Raw genomic sequence first — 9,137 nt, forward strand, 5'->3', positions numbered from 1 at the left:
CGGCAGATCACCCGGCACGCGAGATGTTCTTGCGCGGCTGGACGTTGAGGAGGTCGTCTCCGCTCAGCGCGCCTGGCCGGTCCCGCACCCCTACATTCAAATGTTACTCGTCGTCACGCACGCGAACGCCGGCACGGCCGACGAGGAACGACGGACTTCCGTAATCCGTCAGGCTCTGCCCGGCTGTGGCAAGCACGCGGCCGAGGCGGTGACTCCCTCCGGCTCTACCCGACTGTGTGTGTCAGTGTGTGTGTTGAGGAGGGGCTTTGATTGGTAATAAACACACCTTAGCAGTTTGGCAGCATCAAACTGGAGTAGTACATTAACTAAGCTCAGAGCTGATTTAGATCAAGAAATGAAGAAATCGAGCAGCAGGTACTATCTGGTATCACCACACATTTACATTACGTAGTCGTAATATCTCCAGCCTTGCCATCTGGGAACCCTCCGTATATTGAGATGGAGCAACATAACGGCACTGCAACAAAATACGTAATTCCGAACCATGGCTCTAGACTACCACTTTTAAGTTATTTCAACGTTCTTTGACACCAGCACTTTTGGGATACTTCGGCAACTCGGATATTGTAACACTTCTACAAAGCTTTGTCTAACAATCTAACTAAGAAGAGCACGCCACCGCATCAGTACGTACCGCTATCTAAATTTTTTTTAATGATTGAGATCACCTCCAGTTGTCAACACTTCTCAAAATTATTACCAATGCATTGCGAACATTGGCATAGTCTACACGCCGCACCTCACCTTACTAGTGCTTAAGTATACGATCAAGATATGTGCAGCTAGCTTAGGATGAGGATGGAGATTTCTTGCACTCGAGCACCAATGATCCTGCCATGTGGCGTTTCTATGAGCCATTCGTAGTGAGTTTAATTGAATACATAGTGCTGGAAATGAGATATACGAGAGGGTTTGCATGTATCGTGTAGCAGTTAGGTGAGACATATGCTTGGCGGTAGATGGGTCACACCTGCTCTTCAGGTGTCAGCCAAATGGTATACCTCATTGTGCACTGCACCTTCACTTTCCATTTGCAAATTTCAGTTCACAGACCAAAGTATATAAATTATATTATTTAATAATTTTTAGACAAAAATGTTTATTTTAAAATAACATTCAAATTTTGAAAAGAGTTTGGACATTTTTTAAACAACAGAAAATACAGAAAAATGAACAAAGTTGAGAACCGAAAAATGGGGAAATACCTTTGTGGGTAGCTGCCCAATATATAGAGCACCTGCGGAGGCGTGCCTTGTGCGGTGCCCGCACGGCACACCCCTTTTAGCGGCCCAATACCTTTGTTACTTACTGTTAATTTTTTGTTATCTTTTCCCCCACTAGTTTCATGAATATATTTAAAAATTCAAAACTTTTTACCTAGTGAACAAATTTTATTTTTGAACCTGTTTTACCCTATGATATTTTTCTAAAATGTGAACCTTTTTACTCGGTGAGCATTTTTTTAAATATGAACCTTTTTGCCCGGTGAACAACTTTTAAAATATGAACCTTTTTAAATCATTTTAAAAAAAAAAATTGGCACCTTTTTTTTACCTAGTGAAAGGCCTGAAGCGAGAGAGATAGGGGATACCTCCCGAGAGGGTAGAGGGCAGGTTTCAAAAACAGAGAGGCTTCCAAGGCGACCCGACTGGGAAATTCACAAATTAGATTTTTTTTTTCTAGGCAGCGTAACGCAACGCAGATGGACCAACAAAGAAGCAATATCCCCCGCCAAAAAAAAAGATATAGGGTTTTGCTAATACCAACAACTGGGTTAGTTTTAGATCCTAATAGTCTCTGCTTCTCCGCCGCCTTTCTTCCTGGCCGGAGAGGATGGGTCGCCGTCGGTTTCTGAATCTGGTGGTGCGCGAGTACGGCAGCCGCATCTATTCCCTGTGCCGCCTTGACCCCTCCAAGCACCTCTTCTACCCATCAGCAGCTGCAGCGCAAGAAGCAACGAAATCAGCGCCGTTATCAGATGCCAAATCGAACGCGAAGAAGACCCAGAAGAATCGTGGATCAGGAGGAGTGCCGACCATGGCGTCAACGACGGCAGCAGGGACCACCTTCTGCAACCGTCCGCCCAGGACAGAGATCAACTTCCAGGAATCCCCCACCCTCGGGATAGCCTTCGCCTGGGTTACCGCGTCGCGAGGGCGAGATTCCAGCGATCCCGCCTATACCAAATGTTCGCTTCGTTACTTGGAGACGGGGGAGGAGGAGGAGAGAGCGGGAGTGCCGACGACGTAGTCCTCTTCGCCGACGCTTCCGGCCACACCGCGGTTTACGACGCGGGCACCAAGTCCGTCGTGACCATGCCCAGCTCCAGCATCCGTGTGGCGATGGAGACCGCCACCCTCTCCACGACCACGCACTACACCACGTCGTAGAATTAGGAGCACTTCTCCTAGTGGCACTTGTCAAAGTGCGGCTAATAGTAGTGGCACTTTTTGAAAGTCCCCCTAATTATATACTTATTAGGGCACTTCTCAAATGCCCTAATATGTGTATACCTATTAGGGCACTTCTCCTAATGCCCCAATAGATATATACCTTTTGGGGCACTTCTAAGTGCCACAATTTGTCATTACTCACTTGACAATTATATACAACCTGTAATTATAAACAGAAATAAATACAACATTCCGTACCAATATTGCAGTTCATACATATTTACCCACATTGCATACTAGCATTACTTAACAGTCAATACCGACATTGCAGTTCATATTTATTAATCCATATTGACCTCACATTGAAGTCCATATTTAGTACTCCCCCGTCCTAGTTTGTAAGACTACCCACAGTGGGAGTATCATAGCTAGTATCATGCATCACATGCATGCAAAAAGCTGATGTGTCACATTAATAAATAAAGAAAGAGATGGTAGTAGTATCATAGGTAGATACTGTATCATAGCACGTAGAACTAGAAAAATTAATCTCAAACCAATCTTGTACACACTTTTACATTGAGATTCTACAAATCACTAAATATAATTAACTTATGATACTACTACATGATACTATGCATTGTGAAGATAGTATCACACACTAGTATCATATGCATGATACTACTATATGATACTCCCCATTGTGACTAGTCTAAGTCACAATTTTTGAATATCTTGGCCCAAGGTACTAGCTGATTGGGTCTCATTTTCTCTCTCTCTTATTGGTTCATGCAACCTCTTTCTCTCCCGCATTGGTGCATGCATTCTCTTTCTCTCCCTCATTGATGCATGCAACCCCTTTCTCTCTCACATTAAATAAAATTATTCCTAGGAGGTGGGGGTTATGGGACAAATAGTTTTTGGGAATATGACTTAAAAACTAGGACGGAGGGAGTATTATTTAACAGTCCATAATGACATTAGAGTTTAGTACACTTAATAGTCTATACTGACATAATGCGGCGGATTTGGTCATGGAAGACAAAAGTACGAAGCAGATGTTGATTCCGTCGAAGATGATGCGATCTGATGGGGCATGCAAGAGGATCGAACACATGTGTGCATTAGACTTTCGCAGTAAACAGGACAAGGCGACAATGTGCAGGATCTTTCCTTCGGCGATGGACCATGGGCAGCGGTCGACGACGACAAACCTTCGGCTTTGATATCAATGTTAGAAAATTAGTGAGGGAACCGCGCGGGAGAGAACTAACTCCATCACCATCAGCGTTAATTGTCCGAACGTAATGGTAGGAGCACACCAGGCCTGGCCGAGCCCAAAACCCATATGGCCCAAGGCACCGTGCGGGCTTAACCCGACGGCGGCTGGGGAGGGAAGGGGGATGGTGGCGGCTGCGCTAGGGTTCGCGTTGCCCGTCCATGGGAAACGACAGGGAGGGCCAAACCATTTTTCTTTCACACTCTTTACTCAGTCCCTTCCATATCATCGCAATCATGCGGCTACGAAATCACCGTGAAGGGCCAGAGCTTTTTCCCACTATCCATAAACGTATGGGTGATCAACTTTGCAAATATAAATTTCCCATCATATTTAATTAAAGCTAAAGCTACTTTTGAAAAAAAAGACATAAAATTTTATATTATATACTTTAATAGATGTATATATATAATATGGAGTATAATTTATTTTATAATAAATATATATGTTGTTGTTTTCCCAATCGGTTTTCTTGCACGCAGGAACAGTTGACAAGTTCGACTTTTTGTTGTTGTTTTTTCGACAAGTTCGATTCGATTCCTACAACGGTTTTTTTTCCTTGGCTTTTGCTATTCCCGATTGTTGCCCTAAAGGGAAAAAACCCAGAGACTCAGATTCCGGGTTTTTGTCGGACCGCTGATCCGTGCCGGTTTATAACTATGTCAAACCGACCCGACCCGACCCGACTCAACTCTCTCTTATTCTCTTCTATCTCCTCTCCCGCACTACCTCCCCGACCCGCCGCCGCCGCTTGGTTCCCCGACCCGCCGCCGCTGCTTGCCCCCCGTCCGGGCCAACTCCGGCCACAAACGCGAGCACCACACTCTGAGGAAGATGCGGCTTGGCCCACTCTACCGGATCCCTTCTTGTGCCTCGCCGGTCCTGCCCCCAGCGTGACGCCGCGGCTAACCCTAGCCGTGGGGTTTGGTTCGGTCGCCGTGCGGTTCCCGCGCCGCTGACCTACTCCTGCCGCTCTCGGTCTCCGTCTGGCCCTCGATCTCCGTCTGGCGCCACCGAGGACAGGCGTCGGCGATGGCCCCGTTGAAGAAAACGACGCGGAAGACGAGGAGGCGGCCGTGCGGTCGTGGATGGCGAGGACGGCGGCGGCGTGGTGGGCCGGGCTGAAGCTCGCATTCATCTCCGTCAACCTCAAGGTGAGCTTCTATCTGCAGTGAGAGATTCCGACCAATTGATTGGTTCAGGAGCAGATTGTTCAGGTGTTTGCTTCTATGCTCACGCGACAGTCAACTCCACGTTGTTAGTAGTACTCATCTTCATGACCAATGACTTTTCCCAGCTTTTCACAATTCCTTGTGCAGCTCCCCAATTCAATATTGGCGAAGTACATTAGGTAGCAGAGCTGTTTATCGACAATTCCTTGGCTCCTTTGCCATGTAGTGATGCATGCGCAAGTGGATAATATTTTCCTGTGTAATGCTAAATAAAATCATCACAAGTAGTAATATTTTCTGCTCCATTTTCTGAATTGCCCGAGAAGCACTTAAATGCTTTCATTTTTTTAAATCATTCATTATTATTCTCATAGGGTTGTTGTGCCTGCTAGTGCTCAGGATAGCAGGTTGCAGCGATATACTTATTTGTTGATTGCGGTTTGGGATTCACAGGAATTGTTCATCTAGTGCATAGGTGCTGGTATTTGTCTGCGCTTTCTGGAGGGCGACAAGATGAAATTTGGCTTGGAGGCTACCCAACCAAGCACTGCCGATGTTTGTAATCCCTGCTCTAGCCACACTCATTACGCGCCTTGGTGTGCTTCCCCAGGAGTAATTTCCACGACTCATGTCATCTCTTGTTGTCCCTTCACTCTCTGCACACACGTAGCTGAAATTTATGAACAATGTTGCTACATACAATACATTTGTCCTCTCTAGTCACTCAACCTGGGGTCGCTAAACTTTTAGTAGACAAATCTTCTCAGGATTTGAAAAATCAGTGCTTAGTAAATATGTGGCCGGAATTCCCTGTATAGCCTAAGAATGCATTGCTGCCAAGTATCTCCTAATTGACCACAGGTCATCTTGCTTCATCTTGCTTTGCAGTTGACCTCAAGGAAGAAAAAGCTTGAAAAACTTAGAGGATAAGCAGAAAACTGATGGTGAACCTAGGGAGCTTGACCAGGACGACCAAAACAATGTCCAGGTCTGTTTGCTTCTTTCAGCCTCAGTTTCTGCATGTACACGCCAGTGTCTTTTATAGCTCAGTATTTGCTTTACCTGGTTTGGGTCATCTAAATTAATTGGATTTGTGGGACATACTTCTTGGTAGCTTTATGGAGGTTTAATAAGAGCTAGGTACAGGAGGTGGGGACTCATGGGCGAAGGACTTAAAGTTGAACATACTAAAATAAGAACTATTTACATCAGAAAAATGAGTAATTGTTTAGTGCTGCTGCTTATTGTATAATTGATGTAGACCATGTGCTTGTGCTTTTGCCTGTACTGTGCAACTCAAAGGAAGCAGTACATTTATCTTGTGTGAGAAAAAAATTAGTTATCATACAGAATTTGATATGTATAATGTTTTCTATCATCTAGTAATCGAGGTATGACATAAAAAATAATGATATCCTTGTTGGGTATGACATCTACAAATTTGCTGCAAACCTTATCTTCATTTCACTGTTACATTTTCTCGCTTCTAGCCAGTCACCGCCATATGTCCCATGTTGATCTACTGGTTATTTTACCTTAATGCAGGGAATTGTACTAGATGATCGAAGTTGACATCTGCATTCCACTTAAAATGCCAAGTTTCCTGCAGATTAATTTGACTTGATATGAGAGATAATCTAGATTCACCAGCAAATCATGATTGTAGTTTGTGATATACTTGTGTTTGATCTCAGCAGGTCTCATAATGATTGTAGTTTGTGATGCACGTGTGTTTGATCTCAGCTGGTCTCTGGAGAAGCAGCTGTGGGAGTGCTGGCGGAAGAGGTCTCTGGAGAAAGAGCTGTCGGAGGTCTCTGGAGAAAGAGCTGTAGGAGCTATTATTTAGAGGTCCATTGCATGTTATTATTGAATTTGCACAAACCATGTAACTTGGTATTGATGATTACGTGAATATGCAATTGGTTGTGTGCAGTACATTTTGATATAGTACTGTTTTGAGCTCTATTTGTTTGTTCAACCATATTTGAAAATGGCCTATAATTGAATTCTGGGGTATTGTTTTGAATTGCCTATTATGGATTTTGGGGCACTTCTTAGAGTGCCACTAATTGGATGGAATTAGGGGCATTTATCGAAGTGCCACAAATTGGGTTTTGGGGCACTGCTCAAAGTGCCCCTAATTGGTTTTTGGGGCACTTCTAAAACTGCCACAAATTGGGTGTTGGGGCACTTTGGAAAGTGCCCCTAATTAGCTTTTGGGGCACTTTGACAAGTGCCCCTAATTGGATTTTGGGGCACTTTGAGAAGTGCCCCTAGGTAGTGCCCCAAATACCTATAGAGACGCAAGTAAAGGTGGCAGTTGAAAAAGTACCTCAATAGCTTATTAGGGCACTTTGTTTCAAATTTGAGGCACTTTAAAATGCCCCAAATATTATACCGTGATGTAGTGACGTCGGAGGGTGAGTCGTGCCTCTACGTGATGGACCTGGCACCAAACCCCTGGGCCAACCACAACCCCTGCCGCTTCGAGGCCCTCGTGTACCGCAGGGGCGACCTCTCACACCCGCCGGTCAGGCCGTACTACGACATGATGGGGTGGCGGTGGTACCGGCGCGCCCTCCAGTCGCCGCCGTTCCTCGCTGACCCCGAGTACCGGAGGACAAGGAATAAGATGCCGGCCTACGCGGTGGTCGACGGCGGCGCCACCATATGCGTGTCGTCTGGGGCGGAGGCCCTCGGCACCTATGCCTTCGACACAGCGGAGCAGGAGTGGAGGCATGTGATACGTCTCCAACGTATCGATAATTTCTTGTGTTCCATGCCACATTATTGATGTTATCTACATGTTTTATGCGCACTTTATGTCATATTCGTGCATTTTCTGGAACTAACCTATTAACAAGATGCCGAAGTGCCGATTCTTTGTTTTCTGCTGTTTTTGGTTTCGAAATCCTAGTAAAGAAATATTCTCGGAATTGGACGAAATAAAAGCCCGAGAGGCCTATTTTCTCACGAAGCTTCCAGAAGACCGAAGACGAGACGAAGAGGGGCCACGGGGTGGCCAAACCCTAGGGCGGCGCGGCCCCGCCTTTGGCCGCGCCGGCCCGTGGTTTGGGCCCCCGTGCCGCCTCTTGACTTGCCCTTCCGCCTACAAATAGCCTCCGTGACGAAACCCCCGATGCCGAGAGCCACGATACGGAAAACATTCGCGAGACGCCGTCGCCGCCGATCCCATCTCGGGGATCCCGGAGATCGCCTCCGGCACCCTGCCGGAGAGGGGAATCATCTCCTGGGAGGACTCTACGCCGCCATGGTCGCCTCCGGAGTGATGAGTGAGTAGTCTACCCCTGGACTATGGGTCCATAGCAGTAGCTAGATGGTTGTCTTCTCCCCATTGTGCTATCATTGTCGGATCTTGTGAGCTGCCTATCATGATCAAGATCATCTATATGTAATTCTATATGTTGCGTTTGTTGGGATCCGATGAATAGAGAATACTTGTTATGTTGATTATCAAAGTTATGCTTATGTGTTGTTTATGATCTTGCATGCTCTCCGTTATTAGTAGATGCTCTCGGCCAAGTAGATGCTTTTAACTCCAAGAGGGAGTACTTATGCTCGATAGTGGGTTCATGCTCGCATTGACACCGGGACGAGTGATGAAAGTTCTAAGGTTGTGTTGTCGTTGTTGCCACTAGGGATAAAACATTGATGCTATGTCTAAGGATGTAGTTGTTGATTACATTACGCACCATACTTAATGCAATTGTCATGTTGCTTGCAACTTAATACTGGAGGGGGTTCGGATGATAACCCGAAGGTGGACTTTTTAGGCATAGATGCGGTTGGATGGCGGTCTATGTACTTTGTCGTAATGCCCAATTAAATCTCACTATACTCATCATGATATGTATGTGCATTGTCATGCTCTCTTTATTTGTCAATTGCCCAACTGTAATTTGTTCACCCAACATGCTGTTCGTCTTATGGGAGAGACACCTCTAGTGAACTCGTGGACCCCGGTCCAATTCTCTTTACTTGAAATACAATCTCGCTGCAATACTTGTTTCTACTGTTTTCTCTGCAAACAATCATCTTCCACACAATACGGTTAATCCTTTGTTACAGACAAGCCGGTGAGATTGACAACCTCACTTGTTTCGTTGGGGCAAAGTAGCTTGGTTGTGTTGTGCGGGTTCCACGTTGGCGCCGGAATCTCCGGTGTTGCGCCGCACTACATCCCGCCGCCATCAACCTTCAACGTGCTTCTTGGCTCCTCCTGGTTCGATAAACCTTGGTTTCTTTCCGAGG

General features: G+C 45.8%; 1 long non-coding RNA gene across 3 annotated transcripts; it reads left to right on the forward strand.

The window, feature by feature from the left end:
• The first annotated feature begins 4,460 nt into the window (after window positions 1-4,460).
• On the forward strand, window positions 4,461-6,848 carry LOC124666951. 3 transcript variants are annotated; one of them, XR_006991095.1, is made up of 3 exons: window positions 4,461-4,847; window positions 5,754-5,853; window positions 6,411-6,848. It is a non-coding gene; the product is annotated as an uncharacterized LOC124666951 (long non-coding RNA). The 3 variants fall into 3 exon arrangements; XR_006991094.1 differs by having other exon boundaries at window positions 6,563-6,848; XR_006991096.1 differs by lacking the exon at window positions 4,461-4,847 and adding an exon at window positions 4,854-5,420.
• The last annotated feature ends 2,289 nt before the right edge of the window (window positions 6,849-9,137 follow it).

Source organism: Lolium rigidum, chromosome 1, assembly GCF_022539505.1.
Source record: "Lolium rigidum isolate FL_2022 chromosome 1, APGP_CSIRO_Lrig_0.1, whole genome shotgun sequence".
NCBI classification, from domain to species: domain Eukaryota; kingdom Viridiplantae; phylum Streptophyta; class Magnoliopsida; order Poales; family Poaceae; genus Lolium; species Lolium rigidum.